This window comes from Leptosomus discolor, chromosome 5, assembly GCF_034619465.1.
Source record: "Leptosomus discolor isolate bLepDis1 chromosome 5, bLepDis1.hap2, whole genome shotgun sequence".
Taxonomy (NCBI): domain Eukaryota; kingdom Metazoa; phylum Chordata; class Aves; order Leptosomiformes; family Leptosomidae; genus Leptosomus; species Leptosomus discolor.
This window is the reverse complement of record NC_141395.1, coordinates 81,004,462-81,018,697: the sequence shown is the minus strand read 5'-3', so window position 1 is coordinate 81,018,697 and position 14,236 is coordinate 81,004,462.

Sequence of the window (14,236 nt, the reverse complement as noted above, 5' to 3'; positions counted from 1 at the left end):
TATGCCAGTTTACGTGATGTAAGCTGGCTCCTTGCACCTGGCAGCAGAACACTGCAGGTCCCTGCTGCCATTGATGTTTTTCTTGTTCTCTTATTTACAGGCCATCCATCTTTCACCCAGCACTTGGGTATTTGCACGGAGTGGACACTGGAGAGTCTTCCAGCCTTTGGTGGTGAAAGTTTCTGGAACTTTTGCCAGACCTCAGCATTCACTTCTGTAATCCTGCAGCAGTCCTGGATCTGTACGAGTTGCTTTATTCTGTGCTGCTGTAGTAAGCACCAGGGGTTGCGTGAACCACCATGTAGTGCAAACATGGTTTTGTGACGAACATGAGAAAAGTACTGAAATAAAAAATATTTTCTGCTTCATTTTAAAGACAATCATCCCCTGCCCTTGTGGCTGTCTCATCCACACTTAACCAAATATTCTCTATATCAAGGAATATGTCATAATTTATTGAAAGTGTCTACCACATTGCAAACATTTGTCTTATCTGAGGTCTTTGGATTCTGCTGAAGTGGTGATTATATATTATTTGTAGATCCTTATCTCAGGAGAAAAAACAGCTCAATAAACCAAAGAAGAAATATCCCTCATAACACTAGTAGGTTGGCTGCAGCTGTGTATATCAGATGAGCACAGAAATGCTGCCAAGTGTGATGCAATTCTATCGCGAAAAAGACAGCCTGTATTTTAACTCTGCAGGTTAAAGTTGTGTTCAGTCCTATGGTTGTCAACCTATGGAAGCTGGGGGAGGGAAGGTTTAACATTCTTTGAGAGGCACTGAAACAGATGATAATGCCAAGGAAAAGCTGAGAAGAACTTTTGGACTTTATTTCCATTTTCCCCAAATGGATAAGATAAAAAATAGGCTTAATTCAGTGAGTTTAAGCAAAAGGGTAAAAGTAATTATTGAAACAAAAACTGTCATCAGTTCCAGCAGAACAGAGCATCTGCTCAAAATGGATATAAAATGGAGATTAAGAAATGATGAGAAATTCTGAAGAACAAATTATCAAAGCAAGTGAGAAAATACAAAGTACTTTAAGGCTATGAAGACATTAGGAAAGTGAGTGAATCATTACAAGTCAAGGCTGTTACAAAGGAGATCAGGAGAGGACATTCCGGAATGATAAGGGAAAATGTCTCTCTTCTCAACTCATTCATGGCTGTTTTAAACATGAAGTGGTGGAGCTAAGTAGCATAATTAAACTCAGACAAAGTAATTGAACAAGACAGCACTAATCCACTGGTTTTGTAGGAAGCACAGGGCAGTCACTAAACTACTACCAATAACACCCATTACTCATATCAGCTTCTTGTGGGACTAAGTGTCCCAAGGGACAAAATCCTTCCTTATCCTCACAGCATAGCTGCAGGGCAAGGATTACTGTCAGAAGACTAATACCCTCTTCGAGTTAGGCAGAAGAGGGAACAATTTGGTACTGGCTTACATTTGAAGAAGAGTGTTTTTATGAAAAGCTTTATTTCAGAAAGAATAGACTTAAACATCCTTCTGTATCTCAGATATTTCCATATCCACCATTTTCTCCTTTAAGTACTCTTTCTACTGTAGAAGCTCTCACTGCAATCATGTAAAGCTGTAGAAACTCAGTACAAAACCCCAGATGACACACATTCTTTCACCCAGCTATTCTCCTTTTTGACTTGTCTATGAACTTGCAGCAATTTTCCCTGTTGTTCTTGCCTTCTTCCCTGAGCATCCACTTAACCAGTAATCCTCTTCTAACTCTCTGTCTCTACAAAGAAAGGATAACTCTTTTTACATACTGTCCAGGTAAAGCAAACCAAATCCAACACAACAGTGAAGTGTGAGAAAGATGCAGCAGTTTGGCTTGCAGTACCACTTCTCTACCATTATGAGATGCCTTTGTTAATCAGAGTGTACTCAGTTGGGCTCATACGAGTAAAAATGGCCCCTCCATTAATTAGCATGTTTTGGAGAGCTTTTGAAAAGATGTGGTTATGTACAGTACGGAGTACGGTCACTGTGGAAACTGGAACAATTAAATGTTTCTTTAGGCTGCTTTCTGACACCCCCTTTCACCTGTGCTCCTCGGACAAGGACAAGGAACAGGTCATGAGCTGGTTAAGATTTTCATCCAGCCTGCCCCCTCTGCCCTTCTGCCTCCCTGCTGCATGGACAAAAGTATGTTGCATGACCAGGATGTGTAGGAGTTCCTTCTGTGGGACCTGTGAATGTTTAACCCCACTGACAGATGTTTGCATGGCCCATCTCCTGCTCAGCTGCAATCTGCAGGTCTAGGAATTCCTGAAGCACCTGCAATGTCAACGACAGAAAGATGTAGGACAGAGGAAACTACTCTAGTGAAAAACACAGTCAGCTTTAAAACATTTGTATAAGAAGTTTACTTGATGCTACTGTCTCGGTGGGGTTGGTTTGTTTTTTCGGTCTTTGGGTTTTTTTTAATTGTGAATATCCACAGTTTAATTGTGAGGGTGAAAATATTACTGAAGATAATATCTGCAATACCCATCATGCAGTTATGGACACATCACTTTCTAAAAGGACTTTTGTGTGTCTGCATTAGATTGCAAAGAAGGTACCTAGTAGAATTAGGCTAGCCCTTCAGTGTTTATTAAGATAAGCTTGTTGCTAAAATTACCTCCTGGTGAATAATAATGCAGTACTATGAAATAAATTGAGAAGCTATTCAAATTTTTAATCTCCAAGGTGACTATGCCATAAGATACCAGCTATTTTTGAAGAGTAAGTCAAAGCTTTTTTAACCTGCTGGTACTCACTGAAAATGTGAAAGAAGTAGTGGGGGAAGGAGAATGGATGAATATAATGTGTTTAAAATTGCAAACAAAAGACTCTGGCTGAAGGTCTTCACAAGAGACTATTAAGAAACTTTGGTGGTCAGAGGTGACATCCTGCCATGGATTAAAAGTGGTTAAAAGGTAGACAATGAAGTAAAAATAAATAACCAATTTTTCCGAAGAAAAAAAGGTTAATAGTGAGTTGCCCCAGAGCTGAGCATTAGGAACTACCGGCCTGTTACAAAATACGTGTACAAATGACCTGGAGGATGGATGAATTGGAGCATTAGTTGCACAGCACTTGCGCAGTTATTTTAGTAAATCAGAACAAGATGAGAGAAGCTCAGGCATTGTCAAGAGAGGAAACTCTTTCGATCAGAAAGGATTAATAGATAAGACATTAAACTATGAATCAGGCAGTACCGGTTCCAGTGTATAACACGAGAAAAATGAGTGAAAGTATTTCAGTTAACTTTGCCGATACACGTTTATGTTTTTTCAAGCTGTTTGCACAAATCTGCTTGTTCTGAGGAAATTTGTTTGGAAATATGATTTAATGTTAGGGTTTAATTTCTGGTGTAATTCAGGGATTTAGGCAGACAAGCAAATAGACTGGTGACCAAAGTACCTACCTACTTTGTAGACATTCTGTCCCTTATTCAGATTTTGCTTTGTCTTTGTTTCTCAAGAAGATGAACAAGTCATCAGCTTACTTTTTTTTAATTAATATTTTGTGTTGTGTGTATAATGCTAGCTACCTTTTTTTTTTTTTTTGTAAGAAACTTGTCACAGTCTTGGTTTTATTATAGTACAAAGTTGATTTTTGAAAATTTGGGAAGTCTCAATGTAGGAAATAGCAAATGTAGTCTTTGATGAGCAATTTACAGCATTGTGTTTATGTCTGAATCCCAGGAGGCATCTAAAATCCTGCACTGATCTTTGGTCACTTACTTTCAAGAAATACTCATTTTTACAGCAAGAGTTTCAGAGAAGGTTTTTAGCATGAATAACTGGAATAAGTCTGTACTGTTGCAGAACATAAATTTGAGGTTTAGCCTTCACCTGGATCATGCTCCGATCTGATTCATTGCATGGCTACATGCATGCATGCACACCGAAAAGGGAGGAGGGCTGTCTGCCTCTTTTAGAACCTGCCATGATTTCTGCTGAATTGGAGCGTAATGGACCCAGAGCCCTAGACGAGAAGAACTTGGCTTGACTGGATCAGAAAAATAACTGACGAGGGATATGACCACTGTCTACAAACGCACAAGTGAGGCAAATGCCAGGAAGGGAAAGACCTATTAAAACTACTACTACAGGTAAGAGTTGTCAGGAGAGCTAATCATATCTAAGTTAATTTAGACAAATAGTTAGAAGATGGTTTCTGGCAGGCAGAGCAATGGAGTTCTTGACTAGACTTTTGGGATGGATAACAGAACATTGTGTTTGCTCCATGATTAGTGCAGATGTCCTGGAAAGTCCTTATTCTGTTTAAATGACTATGGTTGTATTGCACTTTGGGTCAGAGAGTATCCTCTAGGAGAAAGGGGCTTAATGCATATTTCCTGTGAGTACTTGCACAGTCTCAGGTTTGGAACTGTGGTGGAGGTCAGAGATGAGCAAGCATGGGCTAAGGATGGAGCATGGAGGGATCCTGCAACCTCAGCACAAATGGTGAGGATGCTTAGAAGTCAGTGCAGTAGGGAGCAAGCCCCAGACTGAATCTGCGAGGTAATGGACAGGAGGCTTTCCTGGGAACCCTGTTCTAGGACTGGGTGAAACTTCATCAAACCAGGAAATCACTGACAGTTACTGAAAAGGAGGGAAAGAGTGATTCAGGAACGCCTGAGTGTCAGAGGCACTACATACGTGTGTGTATGTATGCACATACATGCGTGTACGCCTGTGGAATCTTTACTGAGCAGTTTCATCAGCCTCACCCACAGTATCTGTATTTTTCTAGTTAAGGAGGAAATGATGAACATTTTGTATTGCATTCACCTTAAGATGAAGGCATGCAATTCCTCCGTGCTTTGTATTTCTTGGGATTCCTCCAGAAGATGCATGAGGAAAATCATCCACTAAGTGTTGTTAACAGGCTGTGTGCAACCTGGCTTCCACACAGAAAGTCTTTCCTTGAGCTTACTTTGTGTGGGACAGGCTAACCATTCCTCACTGCCTTACTGTGACAGTTCTTGTACTTCTCTGTTTTGGATCAGCAATTTTATGACATTACATCTTTACAATGGATCATCTTTTACTATTTGTTTTGTTTCTTGCATCAGAAGAGGTCAGTAAAGTTTTGAGATGCCATGATAATTAAAATGATTGAAATGTTGAAAAGCACTCACTGTTTCTACTAGTATGCTCTTGAAGTCAGAAAGGTAAATAACTAAAAAAGTGAGGACATAAAATAACTATTAAATGTAATTACATCAATTAGTGGTATAAGATGTCATTCACTTGACTCCCGTTTGTTATTGATCACTGAGTCTCCAAAATAAACTAGAAAGCTTGATATAAAAATGCCTCAGGACTCAGATGAACAATACAGCTTTTCAAAACAAATAAATGTGAAAAAAGCTTAACACCTATGGTGTGTGGTGCTCAGTTCTTACAAAGATTATACATATGTTCTATTCCGCTTCCTCTGGGTAATCCCATGCACTTCAGCATTACAAGTAGATCACTGCAAAAGCATACTAGTCTTGCTCGGAGAGGGTTTTATTTGGAAGTGATGGAAGAATTTCAGACAATGGATGGTGCAAAGAAAGGTGCAAAGATGTGGAAAATTGTTCAATAAAATGGAGGTTGCTCAGATGTTTAGGAAACTGTGTGTGGTTAAGCATTACTCTTTCCCTGTGGACAACCCTACCTACTGATTCTTCCAGACTAGCCTACACGGTGCAGTATCAGAGGAGGCTAAAGAGCGATGAACATCCACTGCGCTTTAGCCATGTGATGTCTCAAATGTCTTGGAGGAAAAAAGAAATCCATGTGTCATGAAGCCATTCCCTTGTCAGGCAGTTAATGCCTGCTGTGCTGAGGACAAAATACTTGACTAAAGAAGTATCTGGCAGACCAATACACTGCCAAAATTTTCAGGACTTACTGTGGAGTTGGGCACCGAGCGCCACAGAGGAACTGCCTGGAAGGGAGGGAGGAAGGTCAAGGTGTTTGAGGCATCAGTTGAGTTGGCTGCCTTGGATTGTGAATGTGCTTCTGGGACCCTCTCACATGTTCCCTGCCCTCTCCTCTTCTGTGATTCCTCTTTGCTCTGACCCTGCCACACATGCTTTTTAATAATTCTTTTAGACATCTCAATCATATATGTACAGCCGAAAAGTGCTCTATTCGCTTTTTCATGCCAGTGAACAGCAGAGCTGGAGAGGAGGCAGATCCTTGGCGAAATCACATTCCCCTTTTGTTTAAAGTGGCTTATTCTTCTTTCATACTGATGTTGATCTAGTGCCAGGTGTTGAATCCAGAGGGGAAAATTCAGCTTTTACCACAGCTATTGGGAACTTGTCTTGAGGGAGGCATTACCAGAAACACAAAAAATAGAGAAAACATCCCCTGGTCTTTCCTTTAATGGCTGTATGTAGGACAGCTGGATCCTGTTGTTGTGATGGTCCCACTCACCTCCTAGTGTTTAGGATACTGAAAACAAAGGTTTCAGCAGTCCAGATACTCAGATACTTCATTCACTCAAAGAAAGACATAGGTACCTTGGCAAAAATTTAAGGGGATATTTTTTCTAATATTTATACAGAAACTGTGAAACTTCCCACAACAAGTAAAACGCTTTGCAACATTTGCTAATTTGGTACTAATAGTATCTGCAGTTTCAGAGACAAATAAGCACTTACCTCTGGCATACGTTCTAAGAAAAATGAGACTACACTGGGATTTTAATAGATCTGAAGTGTCACTGCATTCAAAAGCTTATTTGGGAGTAAAGCCCAGTATAGGCTGAAGGTAGCTTGGGCCTCTGCAGAGAGCAGAGCACCCGCTAGCAGAGGTTGTTCATGACTAAAAGATTTCAAAAATGTTAAAAACCTACGCTGGGGAAAAAAATAGCTCTTCTTTTTTTTATTTTCAACTGCCCTAGTCTTCTCCCATCTTTGTTCTTATATTCTTCTCCTCCTTTGCACTTCAGCCTCATCACTTCAACTTCTTTCTCTCCCTGTCCTCCTGAGACACAAAGATTCTGCTCCTGCCGTGAAGTCTGTGCTAGATGTATTGTTTTTGCCCATGTCAAGCCTAAATAGGTGAAGACACTTGCCTTATCCTCCTCTAAGTATGAAATCATCTCCGTAGGAGCAGCTGTCAAAACACAGGCTCACTAGTGAAGTGGCTTCTCAGAGAATTTTTTTCTCTTAATATAATTCTGGTAAAGGAGCTATGCAAGCATTCAAAAATTGCTATCTACTGTGGCTATTGGACAACACACAGGAAAGGAGGGATTGTTCCTCTCCGAATGCAACTTGCTCAAAGTTTGTGCTTTCGTTAGGGCCATCTATCCTCTTCTTAGTTGGTCACCTTGCTTCTGGCCCTGCCCTAGGAAGTTGTCAGGAAGCCTTTGGAGAGTACTAGATGTGGTGATTAAAACGAGATGATAACGTCTTTTCTCCTCATTCTGTTTATTAGCTTGATTTGTTAAAGCAGTAAAATTCTGTTTTGGCTTATTAAGAATAGAAGAGAAGCTTATAAAGAATCGTAAGAGGTGAAACTTTGAATTTCTGTTTAGGTAAAATTGGAAACCAGGAAGGGTTGAAGAATCTGAGAGTGTCAGCACAGTGGAGGAATTATTCTGGCAAACAGAAGTCTGTGTACCCAATTCTTTCAGTGTGTTTATTTATTGCTGATATTCTCGTGCAGTAAAGTAGTTTCATATCACTGCTGCCTAGTCATTTTTCTTTGGGAATGTATGAATCAGAATGACTTTTGCTGAACCATTTAAATGGCGGATTGCTACAGAGTATTGCTAAGGGTCTGCATTGCAGTGGGATACTGTGAGCTTTATGGTACGTTATGGTATAATATGTGGCTCTTTTCCCCCCAGCCTATTTGATCTTAATGAAAATAATTAAAATACAGATGATACAGTTGACGTTATATCCTACTTGGCAGGTGTAAGAGCCTTGTGCTATCACTGAGATATTGGCAACTGATGACTTTAGTGTACTGTACTAGAACTAGTACACCAATCGGTTTGTTTTTCATTTGTTTTGTGTGGGACAACTAGTCACTTAACTAATCCGTTACTTCTTACATTGATTGAGCAGTTTGGTACGACTTTTCCTTTTATCAGTCTCCTTGAGCTGATAAACAGACTTGTTTGCAATAAAGGAAGGATTCCTGCTTTATTGTAGTGACTAATTCTCTGTCTTTGGAGTTGACAGCAACTCCTTCATGCTAGGAAATGAGGTGGACAGAAATCCCTAGGGCATCCTAAAGCATTTCTACAACTTACCATATTAAAAGTTCTGCTTCCAAAAGATAGGATGTCATTTCATCCCCTAAGAATCTTGTACACAGGAGGTTTTGGTGTCTTTTCAGAAGATGTCAAAAAAAAATATTGAATGATGTAAAAAAATGTGAGATTTATTTATATGGGTATTGCCTGGACACTCCCCAGCCTCCTAAGCCTTTCCAGCCCCACATGAACTTCTTTGTGCACCTCTGTGCTTATGACCTCTTCTTTAGTTCTGCCTTCACTCACTTGTTCCAGGTTTTCAACGAAACTCAAAACGATTGTAGGTGGATAGGTGGTAAGCAACCAGTATTTCTTGTCCTCTGTTTTCCTTTCCTCATTTTTGTCTTCACTGAGTTTAATCTCAGTAAATATCGCTCCCTTTCACAGTAAACCTATGGATAAGTAACCAACCTGGTGATGAGTTTGTCATCATGTTCCTCATTTCAGTCCAACTCTTACTCACCACTTCTGGGTCTGTGAAGAATTTTCTCATCTCTGTCCACACAGCAACAGAGTGTAACAATAGTTTCTCCTTTCCTAGGGAAAGCTGTGTGTTCCCACCTGGAACATAATTATTCACTGATTAAGATAAGAGAGCGCCAGTCCCTGCCCTAAGGAATGCACAGTCCAGATTAATGCTGGGGCTGGGATTACTGGTAGTGTGTGTTTGGGGCTAGAGAATGTGGAACTCTGGGTAACCTCTTCTTGTTTCCAAATACATCTGGGTGTTAAGAAAGAAAAATCCTGCTAAGCTCTTAGATTTGATGATACCACGGACTGTTATTCCTATGATTGCATATTGTGAATGAAATATACCTCTGTCCTAAAGACAGGCATAGAGCCTGTGAACTGCTGAAGTCCCAGGAGAGCTCTCAGGGTAGGGATTGAGAGCTAAAGGAGAGCCTAGGCCTTCTGCTGACTTTCTGCATGGGGTAAACTGCAACATGTGCAAAAAATTGTAATCTTTGATCCATTTCAGTTATGTTGCCTCTCTGTTTGGCCCACCAAAGCCACTCCATCACTCCCTCTCCTCAACTGGACAGGGGAGAGGAAAAAAAGCTAACACCAGGCTTGTGGGGTTGAGACAAGGACAGGGAGATCACCAAACATTCACCGTCCCGGGCAAAACAGACTCAACTAAAGGAAAATGCAATTTATTACCAATTAACTCAGAGAGGAGTAATGAGAAATAAAACCAAATCTTAAAACACTTTCACCCCACCCCTCCCTTCTTTCCCAGGCGTAACTTTGATCCCGATTTCTCTCCTTCCTTTCCCCCAGTGGCACAGAAGGGAAAACAGGGAATGGGGGCTGGGGTCAGCTCATCACTGTTGTTTTCTGCCGCTTTTTCCTCCTCAGGGGGAGGACTCCTCACACGTTTCCCCTGCTCCAATGTGGGGTCCCCCTCACAGGAGAAGGTCCTCCATGACTTCTCCAGCGTGAGTCTTCCCACAGGTTCAGTTCTCCATGAACTGCTCCAGCGTGGGTCTCCTCCATGGGGTGCCGTCCTTCAGGAACCGACTGCTCCAGCGTGAGCCCCCTCACGGGGTCACCAGCAGCAAACCTGCTCCAGCGGGGGCTGCTCTCTCTCCACAGGCCACAGGTCCTGCCCGGAGCCTGCTCCGGTGCAGGCTTCCCACGGGGTCACAGCTTCCTTCAGGCACCCACCTACGCCAGCGTGGGGACCTCCCCGGGGTGTAGGCAGTCATCTGCTCCACCGCCCACGGGCTGCAGGGGGACAGCCTGCCTCACCGTGGTCTTCACCACAGGCCACAGGGGAATCGCTGCTCCGGCACCTGCAGCATCTCCTCCCCCTCCTTCTGCACTGCCCTGGGTGTCTGCAGGATGTTTCTCTCCCATATTCTCACTCCTCTCACTCGCAGCAATTACTGCTGCGCAACAACTTTTTCCCTCTCTTAAATACGTTATCACAGAGGCGAAAAACGCTGTCGCTGATGGGCTCGGCCTTGGCCAGCGGCGGGTCCATTTTAAAGCCGTCTGGCATCGGCTCTATCTGACATAGGGGAAACTTCTAGCAGCTTCATACAGAAGCCACCCCTGTAACCCCCCCCCCGCTACCAAAACCTTGCCATGCAGACCTGTTACAACCTCTTATTTTCTTTTTGTTGGTGGTTTGTTTCTTCTTAAAAAAATTAAAGATATTTATTATTTTTTTCTTTTGGCATGCATAGCATTTTGGTTTTTTTCTAAACTAAGAAGTCCTAACCTTTTCTTTAGGCCTTGGTGTTGGAAGTATCTTTCTATGTCCATTTCTAAAGGACTTATTTTTCTGTTGCATCTTTTGCCAAGGTAGAAAGAACAAATTTGAATACAGTCTACTTAGGAAGGCTGAAAACTGGGGCATATATCACAACATTTCTCTGAAACACTTGCTGCCGACCACTAGGAGATACAGATACTTCAGTTATCACCCAGTATGGCAATTTCTGTGTTCCTATAGAATTTTCTGATTTAAAGGATTCTTTATCTATCTGTAGTCTTCAGGGATATATTTGTAAGTGCAGTTGGACAAGCGAATACATAGAAATGAGTTGACCCTCCCTTTCTCCTGTTAATGGACCACTTGTGATTTCAGCACATATAAAGATTTATGGAACATCACAGACAGTCACACAGGTTAATTGTAGATAGTGTCTTCAACAGATTTTTCATGAGCTGTTTTGCCAGTCTGTAAATGTCACTTGAATCACAGGACCTTGCTTCTACTCTTTGACTCAATGACCATCAAGGGATTAACACAAAAAAAGGCAGGAAAATAATAAATAAATGTAGAAAATATAAACGTGAAAAATCTCAACTGATGCAAATATCTGTGAATATTTTGAGACTGTAGGCGCTAAGAGATGCATTTATTAGCTGACTGAATTTGAATAAAGATTTGCAAGCAACTCTTTTTCTTAGTGAGTAGCTCATACCTCTAGACTTTTGGGGGACGAGGTGAAGCAGAACAAAGTATGTCCTGAAGCGAGGTTTTGTGACGGCTTTAGCTGATTTTAGGAAGCTTTTTAGCAGCACATATTGGCATCATACCGTAAAAGGAAGCCAAACATATGTGCTTTGGAACATATGTACTTAGATCTGAAGAGAGTTGCTCTACACCATAAATCATATCCTGGCAGAAATTGGAATGAAAGCTAGAAATAAGCAATTTCAGAAGAAAAAAACACTGCTTCAGAAGTTGAACTTATGTATCAGTTGTTCAGTAGCCAACTTTAAAAGTACTTAATGAGTGATGACTCAGGTTTGTACCTGTGATGTGACTTAGGAAAGCTGGAGTCTTATTGAAGTAATTTCTTTAATGGAAGAAAGATGGTGCTATTATAAAATGTGACAGGTAACAATATCTTTGTGGGGGTGGGGCGGGGGGGGGGGGAGCAGGGAGGGAAGAAAGAGTCTGCAACCAAATTACTTGACTTTGCATAAGAAATTGCTGGCTCACATTATGAATTCATAAACATAAAGTTGCAGGGGGGCTACCTCATTAAATCAAATAAAAGCAGTGGGGGGAAAAAAGAAAAGCATTGAGAATCACTTTCCCTACTTCAGGCCCATGGGAAAACCAGAGCCATGTGAGGTGGAACACATTCCGCATTCTAGTTTTTGCTTTCTTTACATATGTGTTAATAATTTAAATAATTTTGAATGCATAAAGCCAAAATTTCAGTATTAGACAAAGCTGGCAAATAATTTATCAGCTGCAGAACAAATATTTGCCTTTAATTGAAAGGAATCTTTCTGCACTCTGCAACAATAACCCAGCCACTGGGGCTGATAATAAAATTACGTGACTTCTTTAAGCCAGTTCTCTGGAATAATCTGATAATCTGATATTTGTGTTATTAATTTGTTTATTCTCATAATTCATTTTGGTATAATAGACTGAAAACTACCTAGCTGGCTCTTTTCCTCCCTCTTTCTTAACTGTTGGACTGATCTGCACCTCTGTTTTAATGTATATACATATATACCCACATGCAAGGACACGTGGTTGTATTCCCATCTCAATACACCTCTCACTTCCCTGTTATAACTTGTCTTATTTTATAACAAAGGATTGTAAGCTCCTGTGTTACTGTAGATTACACTGTGTGACCCTAACTAACACTGGCAAACAGTACTCAATGAGACTACTTGTATTCAGTGAGACTGCTTACCAACTTATTAAAACTAAGCATGTGTACAAATTAGCACAAGACTTAGCAAGAAAAAAAAAAAACAACACAAAAAAGAAAGCAAGAGAGAGGAAGAATGGTGATGGGTATTTAAACACCAATCATGCATCTGCATAAATGATTTCTTGGAAGAATGAGCTGATCATCATCCATGGTTATAACAGCTGAAATTTGCAAAAAAAATTGCAATTTTTTCCTACCATTATAGTTAGGATTTTTTAATTTTTATTTCTATATTTTTCTTTCTGCTGTGGATTTCATTGTGCTAGTCACAGGTTGCTTTTGGAAGGACAGGTTGAGCTTTGCAGGACACTGAAGACCTCCCCACCACTGAGCACTGCAGCAGTCCAGGCAGCAGCAGCCCAAGCCTGCCCTCGTCCCTGTTTAACCGTGAAGTGGAGAGTTAACGTCTTAGCATCTCCTTCCTGTATCCCAGTGTATGGGCAGCTTTGTGCCTGACCTCTGTGTTGAGACTGTAAGAAGGATGCTCATTCCACTCATTTTTTCTGCTGCTACTGCTTTTTGTATGTGGCAGATGCAGTGATAAATACCCGCATATATGAGCTTCCATCCACTAGCATCTGGGTTGAGGCCATCAAATCCAGCCGTCGTTACAAGTCGTTGGGTTGCTTCTTTATCACTACGATGGAGTTAAAAGCTTCATTTTCCTCTAAAACAAGAGTGAGTTGCAGTTCAGGTTGATTCTTTGCTGCCTCCAGTACATACATGGGAAAAGTCAAAGATGTAAATGACAGAAAGGTTAATGACTGAGGATAGATGATCTTTTAAAGCTTTCAGCTATTAGTATGCTTTCAAACTTTCTATCGTGCTTCAGATAAATGATTCAGTCTATTTTTAGCTGCTTTTGTGGTGCTTGCTGACTCCCATGTAAAAGCTCCAGGCATTTCTGTGAACATGTATTCCTCTTCTGTGCGTTCTCGCTAGAAAGATACTGTTCCAACTGGGCAGTAGAGGATATCAAAGGGAGCTTAGGCCCAATGTTATGTCAGGCTGGCAGCCAGTTGTGTGATGCCAACATTTCAGTGCCTGTGAGATGGATGGCAAATTGCTGACCCTTTTCTGAAATGGCATTGCCAATAGCCAAAGGACCAGACGTGGCACATGTCTCTTAACAAACCAGCAGGTCCTATGGTGGATGGAGCCCCACTGCACTGTTAGAGCCAGCTTTCTCTTACTGCAATTTGCCATGAGGTTGGATGTCTTTCAGAGTAAGCTTCTTTCCAGACTAACAGCAGACAGGCAACAGGCTGCAGAAACTGTGGTGGAGAAAAAGAACAAAACATAGAAACAATGTCATAGCAAGGCTGGTGTAGTGGCAGAATCTCAGCCAATTAGTGGGTGGGGTTCAACGACGTTCTCCAGGGGATGCTCTAAAAGATATGTAGATGTGTGCCTTCACTTCCTCATAAGAAGGTTCCTGCTGTGGCAGTGGGGGATGGTTGAAATTACACTAATCACAAAAATGATGTATGAAATACTGATTGTAGCTGGATGTTTCTGCAGTGGTATGGGTGCTGCCACCGGTGATGTTGTGGAAGTGAGACACAATGCAGAAACCGGTCACCAGACACAAGAGAGACACATGGACACCTCCAAAAGTCAACATACAAGCTTGGCATCATAGTGCTTGTCCAAATGTCTCCTTCTGTTATCCTCTTTCTCAGGTCATATTTATTTTCTATATACATTTCACTCTGTAGACTTCCCCAAAATTTATATTCCTCAAAATCACTCC